This window comes from Pinus tabuliformis, chromosome Q (genome assembly GCF_031772625.1).
Source record: "Pinus tabuliformis cultivar Carrire ecotype Pingquan chromosome Q, CPIR1, whole genome shotgun sequence".
Lineage (NCBI taxonomy): Eukaryota > Viridiplantae > Streptophyta > Pinopsida > Pinales > Pinaceae > Pinus > Pinus tabuliformis.
Genome location: NC_142296.1, coordinates 461,378,190 through 461,398,233, shown reverse-complemented (window position 1 = coordinate 461,398,233; position 20,044 = coordinate 461,378,190).

Genomic DNA, 20,044 nt, shown 5'->3' with positions numbered 1-20,044 from the left:
AAGAGATCACACTTTTTGGGCCAAAAGGTGTGCTTTGGACCTCCATATCTCACTTTTGGGGTAAAAAAGTATGATTTTTTATCCTTAATTCCCGGTTGGCAAGTATCGGAAAAAATTTATGTCTCTGTCGTGGCTGGTTCCTGTGACCTGCAGAAAAGACCAAAAAACTTACGGAAGTTAGAAATTTGACAAATCTAGGGTTAGAAACCTAGCAAACAACATTAAGAGACTGAAAAAAAAAAAAACAAAAAAAAAAAAAAAAAAAAAAAAAAAAAAAAAAGAAGAAAGAAAAAAAAGAAGAAGAATAAAGAAAGAAGAAGAAGAAGAAGAAAATAAGAAGACAAAACAAAAACAAAAACAAAAACAAAATAAAACAAAAACAACACAAAACAAAAAACAAAAACAAAACAAAACAAAAAACAAAAAAACAAAACAAAAAACAAAACACAAAACAAAACAAAACAAAACAAAAAACAAAACAAAACAAAACAAACAAACAAACAAAACAAACAAACAAAAACAAACAAAACAAAACAAAACAAAAAAAAAAAAACAAAAAACAAAAACAAACAAATAAACAAACAAAACAAAACAAAACAAACAAACAAACAAACAAACAAACAAAACAAAACAAAACAAAACAAAACAAACAAACAAACAAACAAACAAAACAAACAAACAAAAAACAAAAAACAAACAAACAAACAAACAAACAAACAAAACAAAAAACAAACAAAAACAAAAACAAAAACAAAACAAACAACAACAAACAAACAAAAAAAAAAAAAAAAAAAAAACAAAAAAAAAAAAAAAAAAAAAAAATACTACGCTGAAAACTGAAGGTCACCTAGGTTTCTGGATCAAAAGTAAAAACCCGGTGAAGCCGCCAATTTTGTTATAGTGTTTCCTTCTCAAGGGTGTACAGAGAGAAATCACCTAAGACTATGGATGATAAACAATCTCAACAATATAAATGGTTGTTAAAAATTGTAGATCTACAACAAATGATAGAAACAAAACCTGGCAAAGTCGTGATCTATGCCAGAATCATGGTTAAACAACAAATTGAAATAGTAATAAATGTGGGTAATTCCAATAATCCAATGGAAACCAGATATACAAAGAATAGATTTTATTAATTAACACTTATGAAGGGAACAAATAAATGTTACCATTCCTCTTCTATGGAGTGGGTTCTTGGCTATCCTCAAACGTCTTCAACTTTTGTAGAGTATCTCTCCTCTATAATGTGTAAACCCAACAAATAAAATGTTTGAGCTCAATGGGAACTCAAATGGAAAGAAAAATGGTGTGCGACAGTGATAATAATTAGAGCTGCAACAGTGAGTGCAACAATGAAAATAATCAAAAGTCAATAATAAATGAAAAACTCTTCTATTTATAACAAAATATTAAATGATCTTCGAACAATGAGCAATAATAAAATATTATTAACCCCATTTTAGAAATAACCACTTGGAATATTTTATTATATTTGGTTAGGAGGGAAAAAGTATTTAAACTTTAATTTAGAAATAATAAAAAAATAAATGATTTATTTATCATCTCAAGAAATATGGTTAAGGAATAATAAAGAAATAATAATTTATTTAATTATTCCTAAGGGATTTAGTCAAACTTGACAAGGAATAATAATAAATTAGTGATTAATTAATTATTCCTAGAGAAAAATAAGAGAATTAATAATTTATTTGTTTATTTTTCATAACTCGGTCAAATATGACAAGGAATACTAATTAAACAATGGTTTAATTAATTATTCCTAGAATATAATTAAATAAATAGTGATTTATTTAATTATTCCTATAAGATAATTAAATAAATAGTAATTTATTTAATTATTCTTCATGGGTTTAATTATAAATTGCTTAACAAATGTGGTTTATTAAGTAATTTCTCACAGTGAAAGCTATTTAACTACGGTAAAATTGGCTTTACATGGTGTACTTGGATCCATCTAGTAAATTAAGGCTAGATGATCAATTTTTTGTGATAACATGGTGCACATTGCATTTGTTTCTGCATTATAAGGTAAAAATATATAATGTAAATTTTAGGTCAATAATGTGATGAATAAAAACTTAAATTTGCTATATGATCAATGAAAAATGGGATTGCAATGAGACAAACAAATATGCATATTTCAATGTGACAATGGAAACCATGGTCAACCAAAGTTAACTTGGTCAACAATGGTTAGCTACAGTTCACCCTTATCAAAACATGATCAACCATGCCCACTATCACTAGGTGTGGATTGTGGATGAGGATATCTATGAAACAGGCTTTGAAACAAGGTATGGGAATTAGGAGTTCGTGGTAGTGCCCTTTGGAGCTACCAATGTCCCTACAACTTTTATGTGCCTTATGAACAATGTGTTGTGCCCTTAATTGGATATGTTCGTAGTATTTTTTTTGTTGATGACATTTTGGTCTATTCAAATACTAAAGAGGAACATGAAGAGCATTTGGAAAAAATATTACAGCTGCTAAGAGAAAATAATCTTTATGCAAAGCTTAATAATTGTGATTTCTTTCAATCACATATCCATTAAGTTAGGGCACATTGTCTCAAAAGAGGTAGTAGCAGTTCATCCAGAAAAGGTTAAATCCATCATGGAATGGCCAACACCTAAGAATGTGGTTGAAGTTAGGTCCAACACCTAAGAACTTCTCCAAGATTGGACACCTAATTACTGCATTACAAAATAATGGAAAGAAGTTTGAGTGGATAGTTTATTTTTTTGCAAGATTTGATTAGCTAAAATAGATGTTAACTAATGCACTAGTGCTAAGAATACTGGATCCTGAGAAGGGTTTCGTTGTGTGCATAGAATCCTGCAATGAAGGACTTGGTGGATTCCTGATGTAAGAATGCCAAGTGGTTTGTTACAAATCTCGGAAATTAAATGAACATGAGCAAAACTATGTAACTCATAACCTAGAATTCATTGCTATCATCCATGCATTGAAGATGTGGAGGGACTACCTCCTAAGTAAAAAGTTTACTCTAATGATTGATCATTTAGAACTAAAATATTTGTTTGATAAACCTAAATTAAATGCAAGGAGAGCTAGATGGTTGTCCACACTCGACAATTTTGAGTTTGAGATCAAATACATTAAAGGAAAAGAGAAAAAAGAGGTTGATGCACTCATTGACGGAAGAATGGAAATAAACCATATAGCAATCATAATTTCCTATGGAACTTATATTGTAGAAAGGATCAGATATGTTATACAACAAGTTGAAAAATATCAGCAATTGAAGGAGAAATTGCAACAAATTTCCGAGGGTGATTAGAATAAGGAATATTGCCTCTCAGAAAATGGGTTGATTAGATTCAAAAATAGAATCTATGTTCCAAATGAGGGCAATCTAAAGAATCTGATATTGAAGGAGTTTCATGAAAAACATACTCCAATCATTCAATTTTTCAAAAGACTCTAACATCCATTAAAAAATTAATATTGGCCCGACTTAAAAATGGAGGTGATTGATTTCATCTCCAAGTGCATAAGGTTCCAACAAGTAAACGTTGAGTGAAAGCACCCACCTGGCTTATTGCAACTTATTCCCATTCTAGAATGGAAGTGGGAAGTTATTTCTATGGACTTTATTACAATTTTTCCAGAGAGTTCTAAACAACATGATGCAATCATGGTAGTGCTTGAAAAGTTGAGAAAAGTGGCTCACTTTGTAGTTGTTAAGTCTACAAATTCAGCTAGTGATGTGGCTCAAATATTCATCAAGAAAAACATGAGATTACATGGATTTCCCAAGAAGATTATATTGGATAGAGATGCCAAGTTCACTTCAAAGCTTTTGAAATAATTATTTGTAGGATTGGGAAAAAAATTGGCCTTTAGTACATCTTAACATTCTCAGCTGATGGAAAAACCCAAGAGGACAAAAAAAATTCTTGAAGACATGTTAAGAATGTATGTAATGCAATAGCCAAGGAAGTGGGAAGAATATATTCCACTTGTAGAATTCAATATAATAATGGGTATCGGGAATCACTAAGAATGAGCCCATTTGAAGCACTTTATGGGAGGATTTGTAATACTCTTATCAGCTAGAGTGATCCAATGAATAGGGTCCTTATTGGGCCTAATATGTTAAAGGAAATGGAACAAGAAATGAAAACCATCAGAAGGAATTTAAATGTGGCACAAGATAGATAAAAGAGCTATGCAGAGCAGCATAGGATGCACAAAGAGTTCCAATCTGGGGAACATGTATACCTATGAATTAGACCCTAGAAGAGCTCCTTGAAATTTGGGCCATGTTCCAAGTTGGAACCATGTTTTTGTGGGCCATTTTTGAAGTGCTTGAAAGAATAGGTTCAGTATCCTACAAATTGGCCTTACCACTAGTAGTGAAGGTTCATGATGTCTTTCATGTTTCATTGCTTAAAAAAATGTAAAGCATGTTAATCATTTAATTGATTGGTTTGTTTTATAGGTAGAACTAGAGGGAGAGTTCCAAATGGAACCTCTATGCATCTTGAATCAAGAAAATTTCACACTTCGAAATCAAGTAATAGAGCAATTCAAAGTGAAGTGGAGGCACTTTGGACCTAAGGAAGCCACGTGGCGTTGACCAGATACAGACAACACATCCCTTTTTGTTTGCTAGTTGAGGCAAATGTAAATAAATTGTGTAAATGTTGTAGAGTTGTTATATAAGACTCTAAATAAATTGTGTTTGGTTTTAAGGCATGTTTTTTTTTTGTTATAGAAATTCGAGGATGGTGTTCCTCCAAATGGGATGGGTTTGTGGAAACCCCACGTTAATTCCCCTTCATTATAAATATCTCATACATGATTTTGACTATATTTACAAAGCCTAAGAATTGGAACATGAGTTCTATATTTTGAGGAAATATGTTCCTTTGGATTTGAAGGAAGCTTGAATTGTTTCATGAAATCCATTAAAGGTTTACAAGTGTTCCTTAAATGGGTTGGTTTTACAAATTAATGGAGCGACAAGAAAGGACAAAAAACCATGTCTACCTTGGATAAAACCATAAGGTATAAAGGACAAAATTAAATGAAGAATGGGTTGCATTGGAAGTTGGGGGACAGAGAATTCAACCAATAGGAAGTGGGGAGGAAGGTTTTTGGGTTGGAATCCATGCACTGCTTGGTGGGGGGGAGAGATCATTCAGAACATATCACTCTCATGCATTGATGAGGAACAATTCTGAGATAGAAAAAAACATGGGGGCGGGAGGGGGGGGGCACAGATAAACAAGAACGAGAGAACGAAACCCTATTATGGTATCAGAACGCAGGGAGTAAAGCCATTCTTTGGTTGAGCATTGGGAGGTGGAAGAATAGCTCTCATGTGAGGATACTAGTCTTTGGATTCCTTATAATCCTAGGGGTGGAAATGGTTTCCTCTACACTCCCTTGACAGCCTGGGTGGAGGCTTATTCCTTGGATTCCTAGTAGGAGAGTTTGTTAGCCCCTTCTACTTATTTTCTTGGTTTTACACAGATCTTTGGAATCCCTTTCTAATTTTAAGGGCGGAGGTGGTGGACCTCTAGATTCCCTTGTTATTTTGAGGGTGGAGGTATAGCCTTTGGAATCCCTTTTTGTTTTTTTAGGGTGGAGGTATGGGCTCTTGACTCCCTTGCTATTTTGAGGGTGGGAATATAGCCTTTAAGCTCCCTTGATTTGGGAGGGTGGAAGTAGATCCTCTAGATTACCTTGTTGATTTGAAGGTGAGGTATAGTCTTTGGATTACCTTGCTAATTTGAAGGGTGGAGATGGTTGACCTCTGGATTCCTTGTGAGACATTGATTGCATGAAGTAGCTAGTGGGTGGAGGTGGAAGGTCCTCTGGAATCCATGTTTCAGCTGCCAAATTTGGTTTAATCCCTTAAGAACTCATATTGAAGCTCTGGAATCTAGCTCAGGGGTGACTACTACAAGAAAGACTTGGCTGCAAAGTGTCTAAGGTTGGGTGGAGAGTTGAATTCACAATCTCAGATGCCTAGTGCAATTTATCAAATATAAGTATATTCTTATGACTCCCATATCCTGAATGCTTTATGCTTGTTTGATGTATTGCTTTATCATGGCTTGTAATGTTGGGGAATGAAGTATTCTTGTATGAATGATGATTGTTGTTTTAAAGGGATGGATATGGAATGGCTTAAGTTTCTATGTTGATTGGAGCATAATGCTAGTCTTAATGGCTTATATCCAATGCATATGATATGTCATGAAATGTGATTTTTTGCCTGCTTGAGATATGTTGATTTATCCTGTATTTCTTGAGTAAATGAAAGGATTCCTGCATATACCCATGGGCTTGTTTTTTGCTTATTGTTGACCTAATAGGCTTGTAGCTTTCTAAATTGTTATGAGCTTGAAATTTTTCTAATATGCCACAATGAAAATGAAGGGGAAAATCTCTATGTATGGGTTATGAGATTGAAGAGAATTGGTTATTAAGTATTGTTTAAATATTACTAAGCTCGAGAGGGACAACTTGATACACACACACACACACACACTGAGGGTTATGCAATTCTAAAGCTCGGGAAGGATAATGTTTTAAATACATATGTCAAGGTCTAAATATCTACATATTTACAAGTTGGGCAAGGACTTGGTAAGCTCAGGAGGGATAGCCCAAAAAGGTTTTCATATATTCTTGTATGACCATATACTATGTGTTGGAGGCTAGGGAAATTGTTTTTTACACATACATTGATTTTGACCAACTGTCATGAGGTCAGAAGTTTAGGGATAGGAGGTGTTATCACATTAACTCTATTTTTAAATTTTTTCAGAAAATGCTAACAGTTTCAGTGTCAACATTTTATTTTTAATAAACAAAGAAACCATTGATAACAGGGCTATCAGTGCTTTAATGTTCTGATTATGTTTTATGAAGAAATTTGCTGACAACGAGTTTATCAGCATTTATGATATAATTGATAGGCCAATTGTCAGTGCCAAAAACGAATTTCAAATTTAAATTTTGAAATGCACTAACACTTTCCACGTCAGCAACAAAATAATCATTATTAAAATTAAAAAAAAAAAGGAAAATGCACTAACAATAGGCTTATCAGCACATTTTTGTAAAAATGGCTAGTTAAAAACTCTGTTTTTCCTATACAACATAGTAATTTAGGGCACGTTTTCCAAAAAATGGGAACAAACTTTTAAAATCTGAAATATTTTTTTGTCTAAAATAGAACCGTTTAGAAAAACCTCTCTCGGTTTTTGTAACATCTATCACAGTTTTGGATTTTCGAAGGGATCACTGGACACTATTTTTCAGGATTTTGTGATGAAAAAGCTCATGGACAATTCTTGACTTGGATACCACTTCACCAAATTTGACTTTCTGATCCTTACCTCTAGCCATGATTCTAGAAACAATATGTTATTTAGATGCAAATAGGATTGGAAAGTTTTATATGCATGTATTTGAGATGTACATTGTGATTATTTAGACTTTGTAATTAAAGCTTTGCTAGAAATTTGTTTTTAGTTAGTTTGTCTTTTATATAAAGACAGGGACTATCTAATGGGAAGAGGTTGGTTTTTATTATAAAAACATTAGCATTCTGGTGTATTTGAGAAGATATTAAATATATTGTAGTTTGATGAGCATTTGCAGAAAATTCATATGTTGTAGTTCCCTGTCCATTTTTTCTCTGTTTATGAAAAATAGTTTTCATGTCTGGAAACTTTAATATTTGAAATTGGAATTCTTTATGCTCTGGTTTTGTTATTTCTCAGTCATTAGTACTTGTTACTTCTATCAGCTTTAAAAAAAAATTCTTTAGTTCTATTCTTCCAAATCTCTCAAATTGTCAAAGGAGTTATTGCTACCCTGTTTTCTATGCCCTTCTCATTAGTTCTATAACATCTTTTGATAAAATTGGACTCCATTCCCAATGGTGTGTTTTATATACATCCCAAACAAATTTCATCCTACAAACTAAATATGGCCATAGAGCTTAAAGTGTAAAGCCTACTACTACAGTAACCTAAAGTAGTTGTGTTTAAGGGAGAGATCCCTCTCCAGGTTGAAGGGTGAGCTTTCAACCTTAAAGAGGCTCAAGGTTACCTTAGAGGTTTTCACACAGTCGAGTTTCCTTTAAGAGATAACAGGAGGATTAAAAATAGACTTAGGCTTAAGCACCATGTGACTAGGCACCGTGTCCCAACACTGATAGTGGGGGTCAAGATTCATTGTTGAGGAATAAAGGAGTGACTCCTTGTTGAGCCATATGGCCAAGTACCATGTCCAAGTGCAAAGGTAAGAGATATTTGAACCTTGGAGGAGACAAAGCACAAGCGCCATCCATGTGTCCCAAAACTTTTTCCCTGGAGGTTTTGAGGGGAGCTCCAAGGGAAAATTTTGGGATTTTATTCCTAGGGTCACTTGGCATAGTGGGGTCAATTGAATGCCAAACACAATGTGATGAAAAGAAAACCCAAATCATGTACAACATGAAAATTTGATTTTACCATGGGGACGAAGACCAGGTGGGACCCATAGACTATGAGGCAAGTGACATGGACTCAGAGCCAAATGGCATCTTGGGAAGCAAGACATGTATCAGTTGAATTTTGAGGTTTTGTGGGGCCAAGGAACCTAAATCCAAGTGAAATGTAGCATACTTAGAGTGGGTTCACGTAGATGATGACATCACCTAGTGGAAAGGGCCATTGATATCATCCCATTGCCTTGTCCTTAGTTATTTCTAATGGATTTGGGGGTAATACCACCAGGATTTAATCCCTAGGGTGATGTGGTGAGGAAAATCCCACTCATATAGGGGTAAGGAGATGTGATTGGTTATATGTGGAGAGGTGGAAGGAGGCCAGGTAGCTACTCCACATAACCCTGACATATGTGATCAAAGGCAGAGTAACACATACCAAGACAATTTCGCAAGGGTGGAGCTCATTTGAGGAGCAGCAGAAAATGAAGATAGAGCTCATGGAGGATGGATCCACTGGGATCCACATAACCCCAGAATATTTTCCCAGAAATTTCTAGCAGGGAATTGTATAGGATTTTTCCAGGATTTATTCCCGAGATGATGTGGCCATGGAGGGTCCTGCACCTATGCACAACTATGTATATGGAATATATGTTATAGGTCGGGCATTGTGAATCGTATAGAGGGGTTAATACATGGCGTTATGTGAATGGGTCGAAATATAAGGTAACACTTCCACGTGGCAGTGAGGTGGGTGACTTGAATAGCTGCATGGGGATCACATGGGTACCACATCATAGGTCAAGATGATGTGGCACCATCTAACAAGCCAATATTTGAATGACCTAATCCTCTAATCCAGCAGTTGGATGGAAGTAAATTTTATATTATTGGAAACGTCTCGACGAGATGAGCACAATGATGTCATCCATGTAGGGTTTTGAGAAAGTTGAAAGAGGTCGAAAAATTTAGACCCCATTTCCATAGCTAGACTTTGGAGGTTGGATCAATTTAGTAACTACCTCCTTCTACCCTTAGTAGGGGCTAGGGATAGTAGGGGTCTTTTACAAGACAGTCAATTTTCCCACCTTCTTCTTCAAATAATAATTATGTGCTCTATGACCTGTGTGGGGCCTATGTTTCATCATGACATAAAAATAATGCATAAGTGATATAATAGCTTGAAACTTTGGGGCACTATTTTTCCAATCCCCCATAAATTAATTATGCGAATTAATTCCTTATGGCTCATTTTCAACTGGTGTTGGTGCTCTAGGTGGGAAGTTAAGCATAATAGGCCTAAAACTAATGGTTCTAGTTGGTTTATTTTGACATCCCCTAGGAATGGAATTCTCTCCTTGACCATTATTGTTTCCATTATTTACATTGTTACCACCAATATTAACTCCTAGTTGTCTAGCCATCAACTATGTCAAAAGGTCTAACCGTTTATACTATTCTTGAGCTCTTTATTCTACAACTTATTTCCCTCTAACCAAGGGATCCAATAATTCACAAACTTTTCTTTAGGGTTCTAACTTCCAAGGTATCTATCACCATATTACCTATATTTTGTCCCTCAATTTCCCTTAGTTTTTATTCAACCATTTTTTTAGCAAACTTGTTTCTACATGTAATGTAATTGTGTGTATAAGGTAGCTGGTCAAATCTTAACATATCATGTATTATCATATTGAACCCTTTAGGATAGAAAGATATCTTGCTATGGTACCACTATGACATACACTCTTTCCCTTTTTGTGTGTTATGTTTGAATGTATTTATAGAATAGAGAGATGTGCAAAAGATTTGTTTGACAATGATAGCACTGGAAGCACTAAAATAACTCAAAAAATAATAATATTTAGGAAAACCCACAAATTGAAATATACAAAATCGTTGTAGCAATGTTATTTTAGTAGTAATATTATAGCATGGTACTATGTTAGTGGCACTACAGAAACGAAACTATAGCACGGTGTCATAGCAAGCTCTCAAATTCTTTTTGCTGCCATAGATATCCTCAAATATTCTCTACACTATTGATAAAAAAACCAACAATGAAGTTCATATGTGATCTCTATGTGAAATCACCAAGATATTATCCTAATTATATCTCTCAATAAGGTGGAGAATGTCACCTACAAGTGGTTTCTTCCTCACAAGCCAACAAGTAATCTCCACTAGAAAATGGAAATATCAAATATAAAAAACCAACATATGAAATGAATTCCATGAATTTGATTTTATAACTCTCTTAAGAAATTCAATCCTCTTCATCAATCGATGTGGGACTAAATAAAATCACTTTTGGTCTCCCAATTGAAGGCTTCATTCTTTCTTTTTAAATAAAACAACCTTTTGCTTTAAAATTGGCCCTTATAGTCCCTTCATTAAAAATATTAAAATAACAATAAAGTTAAATTAATTCTTTAACTTTAATAATTAATAAATTCTCATTATTTTATTTAAAACCACTAGAATATATAAAATGCTAACATAGCCATTAAAATTGAACCTACCAACAATACTAAAAAATTTAACCTTTGTAGCTAACCATCCTGAAATCATTCTAGAAAAAGGCCTCCTACTCATAATCTTGGTGAGATCTCAACTGACATCAAACATTACCAAAATGTTGGATTAATTACCTCCAAGGTTCCCTAACCCTAACCCAATAGCCTATTAGAACCAACTGATAAGCTATAGGTCCATCAACTCCACTCGTTAGGAAGGAGATATTACAAAAGGAACAACTAGGAAGAGGAGAAGAATACAACTTTATAATCTAAGGGATAATGGAAATAATGAAGATAGAAGGGAGGTGAGAGCTTTCACTAAAGGTAGTGAAGGTTGATGGGAACTCCCTAGTGGAGTTTTCAAAACATAGCAAATGAATTTATTCATGTTATCACTTGCAACATGAGGGAAAGGATCGAAGATAACTAGGAAAAAAAATTACTAAAAGGGGTAAAGAGGAAAGTGTAGTTCCCACCAGTTTTAGGAAAAAATGAGAAATCATATGGAAAAATGAAAGAGGGTAAAAATGAGAGGGAAAAACACTAAGTTAATTAAGACCTCAATATCCTAATAATGAGAAACTATGATTGTAGGTGATTAGGTAAATTTAATTAGGTATTAACAACAAAATAAATGGGGAAAAAAAACCAACTAATTTGGTTAATTAACCAACAGTTCCTTTAATAACCTAGAAACCCTATTTTGGAATTCATTTCTATAGATGGTTAATACTCTTATGCATGGAGTAGAGAGTTATTGACAGTTATTCAAAAGTGATCCATGCCTTAGAAGGCCCTGTGCACTCACCTCCAATGAAAGCATATATCTATGTAATATAACCAATGAACACAGAACATATTATTGTGAAGATAAATCAATAAAATATGTAGATCAAACAAACCTGGTGCCCTTGGTGGGGATTACACCCTTGTTATGTGGAATTTTGCATCTATAGATAAACACAATTTCCCTAGGTGGGTAGCTACACCTAAAACAACAAATTTAAAGTGCTTAACCTTTTTCTATAGAAGATAAATAAGACAAGGACTACTTGTTATCTTTTGCTTTCCATTTGTCTCCATTGTTTGGCTCCCATCACTCCCTCTTGAACTTAACTCACTCGAAATGTACCTACAATAAAAAAACCAATCAAAGCAAGAGATCTATCTACTATAAGCAAATGGAATTGAAAGCATTTACAGATATAATCATCAAACATAAAGACAAGAATATGGGAAAAGGTGTAAACAACTTTATTAAGTAGAAGGAAGAATTACAACCATGAAGTCTGATCCATTTTCACTCTTCCATCTTGGGTTCCAGCCAACATCACATCAAAATAATAGCATTTCGACAAGATAACAATACTTTTTTACAATCTTAAACCTCACACCAATAGTATCTCCTTACAAATTCTCAAAGTCTAGCCCTTGATCACTTATATGAGTGCTAAATTTATAGGCAAATGATGGTGGTTTGGTCATAAATGAGGGCATTGAATGGCCTTCCAAACTTAAAGTTAGTTTCCATGGAGGAAGGGATGAGAGGATAGGAGGTTACTTAACTCATTCCTCATCCATTTTAGAGCTCATATGAGATGATAAGTGTTATTGGGAAATCTAGTGTCCACTCGGAGCTGCTAGTCCCACTAAGACTAGTAGCTATCTTAGAAACAAACAAACTAAAACTACTTTCGCTTTCCTTTATGAGAAGTAGATAATAGGGGAACAAAGGATACCAACCTCAGTCTTGTGCTTAATTCCTTGCTTGTTTTCTCTCCCTTCTGATAGATCCTTGTTGCATTTCCTTCATCTACCCAGCTTCAAAGAGCACCTGTGGAATCAAAGAACCATAATACTATCGAAGAATAGAGATCTACAATCATAAACAATATAGGACCAGATATATATTGACCACACAAATGCATATATCATCAAACATACAAGAATGTGGAGGAAAACTTGAATAGCTTTATTAATATCAAGAATAGCAAAGAGGATTGCAACCAATTGTTCTAACCCAGCATCATCCTCCTAGAATGAAAGCCCTTCTTCAGCTCATGAAAAGCTTATATCACCCAACACTATGATATTCCACCAAGAAACCAACAGCACTTCCTTACAAGATACAAAATTCCAGCCTCTGGATCTCTGGGATGAGGGATCCATATATAGATGATTGCAGGGGGTGAGTCAGCTTCTAGGATTTTGATTAGTGTCCTCTCTCTGGTAGTTCTTTATTCCACTTGGAGATCGATGATCTCTTACTCATCCCTGGGCGAATTCAGAGAGGCAAGTGTCACAGGAGAAGTTTCAAGAAGATTCCATGATGATCCACCTTGCAAATTGTCTCTGCCATTTGTCTACTCTCGCCCATCGCACCCTACAGAAGGGCTTTCCAGTATGCATCGCACCCTTTACACTGGGCAGGTGAGATGCATCACACCCTCTGCACTGGGCAGTCTGTATGGTCCAGCTTTGACCAATTATGAGCAGTTTTCTATGGAGAAATTATGGGAGATGATGTAATCAGCTGACCTTTTTCTTTTAGGGTGTGAAGCAACACTTTTAGGGACTTAGGAACCCTTGGTTTATGGACATGTATGATTGGGGTTACAGTGCCAAAAAATGTCTATAACAGTTGCCCCCTAAAGCATGAGGTCGTTAATCTTTTGATGTCGGGTGAAATGATTTATCATGAGGATCCGAAGTTTTTTTGAGCTGGAAGGTGACCTGTAATGAGATATAATACAACATTATCTTCATAATATTTTTCATGATCTAGCTGAGGCGGGCATTCCCATGCTCAGCTTTATAAATTCATTTTCATGTACATAAGACAAACAACCGTCTGTGTGGCAGACTGATGATTCTGATAGAGCCATCATCCTTTGATTTGGATGATCACTTGTGCAGCAATGATGTACATTTGATGTCTTTATTTTCCTGAATATATCGTAGCCTGAATGGATGAAACTAGATCTGGGGTCTTCAAACTCGTCCAATCTTCACTCGGAGTATAAGTCAATCCATGTGGAAGATGTTCTGAAGTCGAACATGGAGAGACATCGCCTGACTACCAGCCAATGATTTAAGTTGTTAACAAGCGCGATAGGAATCACCAATAATGATGATGACCCTCAAGGTACTACAGTACAATTCGCGTGGTGTGAAAAAGGGACTTGGCATAGAACACCACGCAAAATATTTCGGTCGAAAGCCATTGATGTAAACCTGTCACCCGAAGTGAGAAACTTGCCATTGAGGCATGCAAGCTTCAAAGTACTGAAAGGGTTGTTCCTAAGTCGGCTTCTTGGATAATGAGCTGATGTTGACAAGAAGTGACCCGTCATAGAAAGGCCTTAATGAATCCCAAATCTATGACACGGAACAAAGTAAATGATTTTTGGAGGTGAAAATGATCTGATGATACAGGGCTCAGGGTGGCGGTCATGAAAGAATGGAGTGTGAATGTATTGCAGCAGATGAGACACAGGTGAATTCTCTGAGCGACTTCTCTTGAACATACCAGTGACACTGACATGGATTGGTAGCGTTAACCCCAAATATGGATGGTGTGATGGACCAATGGTGATATGACCGGTGAACGGAATAACCCAACCCAACTCGGATGTGGAGTGAAAGTGTCATGTTCAAGAGCGACTTGCTACCAATAAAGTTTCTTCAAGTTTTCTTCCCAATTTTTCCCCAGTCATTGCTGACCAGTACCTCTTTATTTTTATCAAGCTTGAGGAGGATAACATATGCTTGTTCTATAATCTGCCCTTCGGGCAAACCCTTCGCTATGTTTTAACGAGCCTAGCGACAGTGAAACTTGTTCTTGTCTGCATGGACAAGTTTGTCGCTATTTGGTTTTAACGAGTTTAATGACAAAGATAACTCGGTCCTTTTCAATTTTAGAGAGTCTGAAAGGGACATAAAGGAAACTCCAATAATCCTTTTTCGTCATATAATCCCTTAAGTCCGAAAAAGTATAAAATAATATGAAAGGGATGAATTTTCAGTAATTTTAACGAGCCAAACAAAACAAGCGCTCAATCTTTTTGTGTAATAATCCCTCAGGTCCAAAAAGATTAAAATTTAGAGGAGGGATAACACTTCCGGTAGCTTTAACTTGCTGGAGAGGCCAATTTCTCGGCAATCTTTTCATATTTTACAAGTCAGATGAAAAGAGCTTAAAGGAGACTCATCTTTTGAGGAATGAGTGATAATTTCAGGTAGCAGCTGATTCCAGGTAAGGTTTGGAATTTTCCAATCATGGCAGTGTCACAAGGATGGCTAACAGGATCACTCTTCACAGCTGTTCCTCAAAAGGGGTAAACAATCAAATGGAGGTGAATGATCTGCTAAAACAGAGTGGAGGTGATGGTAAGAACATGACCAGGGCTCAAAAGGCTAATGATAATGCATTCACAATGGTTATTTACAGGGGATTGGTTCATTTTTTAATGAACTTAAACTCTGGGGGAACGTTTGCTCATTCCTAAGGTTTAATTTTTAACGAGCTTGAACTTCTCATAAAAACTGCTCGTGCTAGTCGTATAATAAGGATGTCTCATCAATAGGTTCAATTTTTAGGGATCTTGCACCATTCAAAACTTTGCTCCGGATCTTTCATTATGGAAGCTAGGAATGACCAATCCTACGAGTTTAAAGGGATGAGAAACTACAAACTAAGAAAATAAATGGTCGCTCTTTACTTTCAGGCAAAAAGGTTTGCATGCTCCCAAGCATAGCGAAGTAGAGTTTCCAGGTTATTGATGAGCCCCAATTTTTGGTATAATTTGGGCTCATTTGGCCTACTTGCTTTGCTCAAACCATTCACTTTTTACCGCTTATGCATGCATTTCTTAGTTTACGTGTTGTTTGTAGGAAGAAGGGTAGACATTTTATCTACGTGACTAATGCATGATGCTTTCAGGTTTTTGGCATTAAAAGGGGGAAAAAGACAACGAAAAAGGAGACAAGGAGACAATGAGGTGGCACTACTGGTTTTTAGGAGAGGATGTCCACGGTCTTGGGGACCTTCCTCGTGACTCCCACCAAGAACTTCGAGCTCCAATCCATCTCCCCACCGAGCTTAGAAGCAGCCAGCTGTTCTACAGGAACAGCAGTTATAATTGTTCTACAGGAACAGTAGTTATGACTGTCCTACAGGATCAGCAGTTAAACTTTAGTTGGACAGCCGAGCTCCTAAAATCAAGGACATCTGTTGGATGATCGTTTTTGCATAAATACTGAGGCCGTAGCCTTGCAGAGGAGCTTTTTGAACCTTGGCATTACTCTTGTAATTGGGAAGTACGAGCTAGAGCTCAGTCTTTGTTCCTTTTTGTAAGCCAATTTGGCATGACATCAGATTATGAATAAAGAAGGCAGATTTTGATCTAGTTCTGAGTTTTCTCAAGGAGCTATAGCTCTCAGGTTAGGGCCCAACCTGAGAGCAATAGATCTCCTCAGTGTTGTAATGTGTTTGCATTTCGTTCCAGCACTTTGAGTTTGTTTATTTTCACATGCAATTCGAATTCACAGTTTGGTAATTTAGTCGTTTTCATGAGCATAGATAGGACTAGTTTATGGTGATTTGCTTTCAGTTGCTTAAGTTTGATAGGAGGATAGATATAATCTCTTGGAGCTCCAAGGAAAAAAGGTTGAGGAAGTCTCCACTGCCATCTCTGTTTGGAGATTGGAGTGCAGCCTATACCAACCACAAAAATACGCAGTTCTTCACTTTATACATGCTGCAACATAGTCTCGTTTATGATAGATCTTTCCATGCACTTCACTCTTGCACCATACACCTTCATCACCACTTCATGCACATTCCTCTACATGCTTTATATTACTGTTCATTGAGTTCATAGCACAGGTAGCATAGGTTAATGAATTTTCATCTTGGTGACAGTCATAAGCCATTTGTTTTATTTACACTGCTCTTCATCGTTCTATTACCTTCTTCTTCGTCTTGATCACGCATACAACCACATCCTTGACCTCTGCTCCGCTCTGTTATCTCCCAAACTCCTCCACTCCTCACGTAACTTCATTCTTTAGACATTTCGTTGTTATAACCTTCCATCCATCAACCCACTTCATACACTCGTTCTCCATCCTACTTCTCCACTCCTGAGCCATCACCAGCTTTATTCCTACCTTGCACATCTCCCCCTACCATTCCATCACTCCACCATCACTTCAAACACCCACGGTAGGTCATCCTGTAGCAATTTGTAGACTTCCTGTAGAAACCCCTGCGTTTCCTGTAGAATCCCCTGCAGACATCCTGTAGGAGGCCACTCACTCGGTTGCTGAGCCTCTGAACGTGAGGAACCTCTGTGGACTGATGCTAAGGATCTCTGGGGACCTCTCCTAGCCTCCCCAACCTTTCCCAAGCTTTCCTTCCTTCCGCATCACATCTGCACAACCAAACCCTAATAAGCACGAAATCACAATCACTCCATCCACTTAAAGAAAAAATACAAAAACATGTCTTTTAAGATGCAAGTAGATTAGATTCATGCATTTTCACTTATTAGAAGTAATGGCATCATTGGTAGAAGTTTCCTTCACATTCTTTGCATCATAGAGGTTAGACTAGTTAAATTAGGGTTTCCTAGGGTTTCCATGTTTTGATTTGCTTTCAGTTCATTTTTGCCAAGTAGATTAGTCTTCTTTGAGCTAGCTTTCGTCCATCATTTAACAAGCTTCTTCTGAGAGCCTATAGAAGTTGGCTTGAGCCCTAGCGGACTTGTGCCAGCTGACCAAGTGACAGCTACGACAAGAGCTAGTACTTGTGCATACAACACCGTCGCTTCCAAGTTTGTACGAACTACCGGGTTGATAAAATTAAGAGACAGGAAGCCCCAGGAGTTGTAGCATTATTGCTACAATACTGGAGCTCACCATCTTTTTGGCGCCGTTGCCGGGGAAGCGTCAGAGTATTAGAAATTGTTGCTTTTCTTCTACTTTCTTACTCTTACCTTCTGCTAAGTAGTTCACTTCATTTCCATTCTGCAAAAGTAGCATAGACTTTTCCTGCTTTCATAGATTAGCATTTCCTGCTTTCATAGATTAGCATTTCCTTTCTGCAAGCGTAGACTAGCATTTCCATTCCTGCAATTTCATTTGAGCAAAGTAGATTAGTCCTTTCCTGCTTTCAGTTAATTTTGCATCTTTCATAGATAGTTGTAGATCAATCTGTCTCAGTTTTGCAGGTACCAAAAGAAAAGCAAAGCAAAAGCAATCAAAGAGAAAAAAGAAAGTCTTTTCCATTTCATGCCTCGTAGGAACCGAGATAGATCAGGCAAATTCCTACCAAACACCCCCACCACATCACTGAGTCACCCTTCTCTCCTCTTTGGTGACAGTGACCCAGAAGAACCTATAGGTGAACATCCTGAGATATCCAAAGATCCTATAGTAGAAGAAGAGTTAGAGACTACTCCATTTGAAGCTATGGCTGATAATAGAAGAGAAGATGAGAGAATAGAAGGTGCCTTCCCCATCCGAGAGACCAATGGAGAGATGAAAATGAAAAACATTAGCCCCTCCGCCTTACCTCACTTCCATGGGTTGACCACTGAAGATCCAGATACCTTCCTGTTTGAGTTTGCTGTCCTTTGTAGAACCTATGACTATACTGAAGATGAGCAAAAGTTGAAACTTTTCCCTTCCACTCTCAAGGATGTAGCACTACGCTGGTTCATGGGTTTACCTGGGAATAGTATCACTACTTGGGCTCAGATGCAGCAAGCTTTCAACACCAAGTACTGGGATTACTGTAGGTCCAAGGAAACAAAGGGGGAAATCTTTCGGATGTCCATGGGAAATGATGAGTCCTTAGAGGATTATGAGGAGAGGTTCCAACTAAGCTATAAGCGGGCCAGGTGCACACTTGACCCTGAATCCCTCAAGTTGGTCCTACTCCGGGGAGTCCCTGAAGACCTCTTAGATACCCTTCACATGTTAGCTGGGGGGGACATTTACCAACTGCCTTATGAGGACATCAAGACTGTGTTTAGAAACCACTCCAGGGCAGCTCGGAAACGAGGTAGAGGAAACCACCTCTCAACTAGTGTCCCTTTCTCCAAACATGAGCTTGCAAACCAATTAGAAGATCTTAAGAGTGAGGTGAGACAAACCATTGCCATGCAGCTTGATACATTTAGGATTCAGCAAAAGAAAGAAGAGGCTGAGAGAGCCTTGGCTGTCTTCTGTCCTAGGTGCACAAGGAGGCACCCTAAGAATGAATGTCCATTGCATTCGGTTGAAGTGTGTTTCGTTTGTGAGGAGGACCATCCCACAAATCAGTGTCCAACCTTACCTGGGTTTAAAGCCATGTACCAAGGGACCGAAGCTCCCACAGAGCCTCTCTATTACCTCAACCAAAGGAGGCCACAAGGATCTAAACCTTATCAGCAGGGGATGCAAGGGGCATCTCAAGCTTATTACAACCCCAACCAGTCAACTCCTATGCCTTCCTGGGGTCCCCCTGCTCATCCTTCATGGTCCATGCCTCCTCCATGGTCTTATCCACCTCAGTACCCCACTCAACCTACTTCTCATCCATATCACTCACATACCCAGCCACAGCCTCAATGGAATGCACCTCAGTCGGGGTGGAGGCCCCAATACAACACTCCTCCTGCCATTTTGCCTCCACCACCAGTTCAACCTCAACCATTACCTCCTGCTCCTCCAAGGCAACCTCAAATGCCTGCTCAACCAAACCCGAACCCCAACAATAGACAGGCCCAGCAGGTATACACTGGGGAAACCTCATGCCCTACCTATGCTGTGGAGATCCAGGAGATCAACCTTCGATCTGGAAAGACTCTACCAGATCGCCAACCTCCTCCCCCAGAGGATGAGGAAGATAAACAGGAAAGTGAACCAAAGGCTATTCCACCCTTTCCTGAGAGACTAACAGCCACCACACAACCTAACCCAGAAGAAGATGAGCTTTTGGGTGAGCTCAAGCAGTTGTGTGTAAAAATCCCACTTC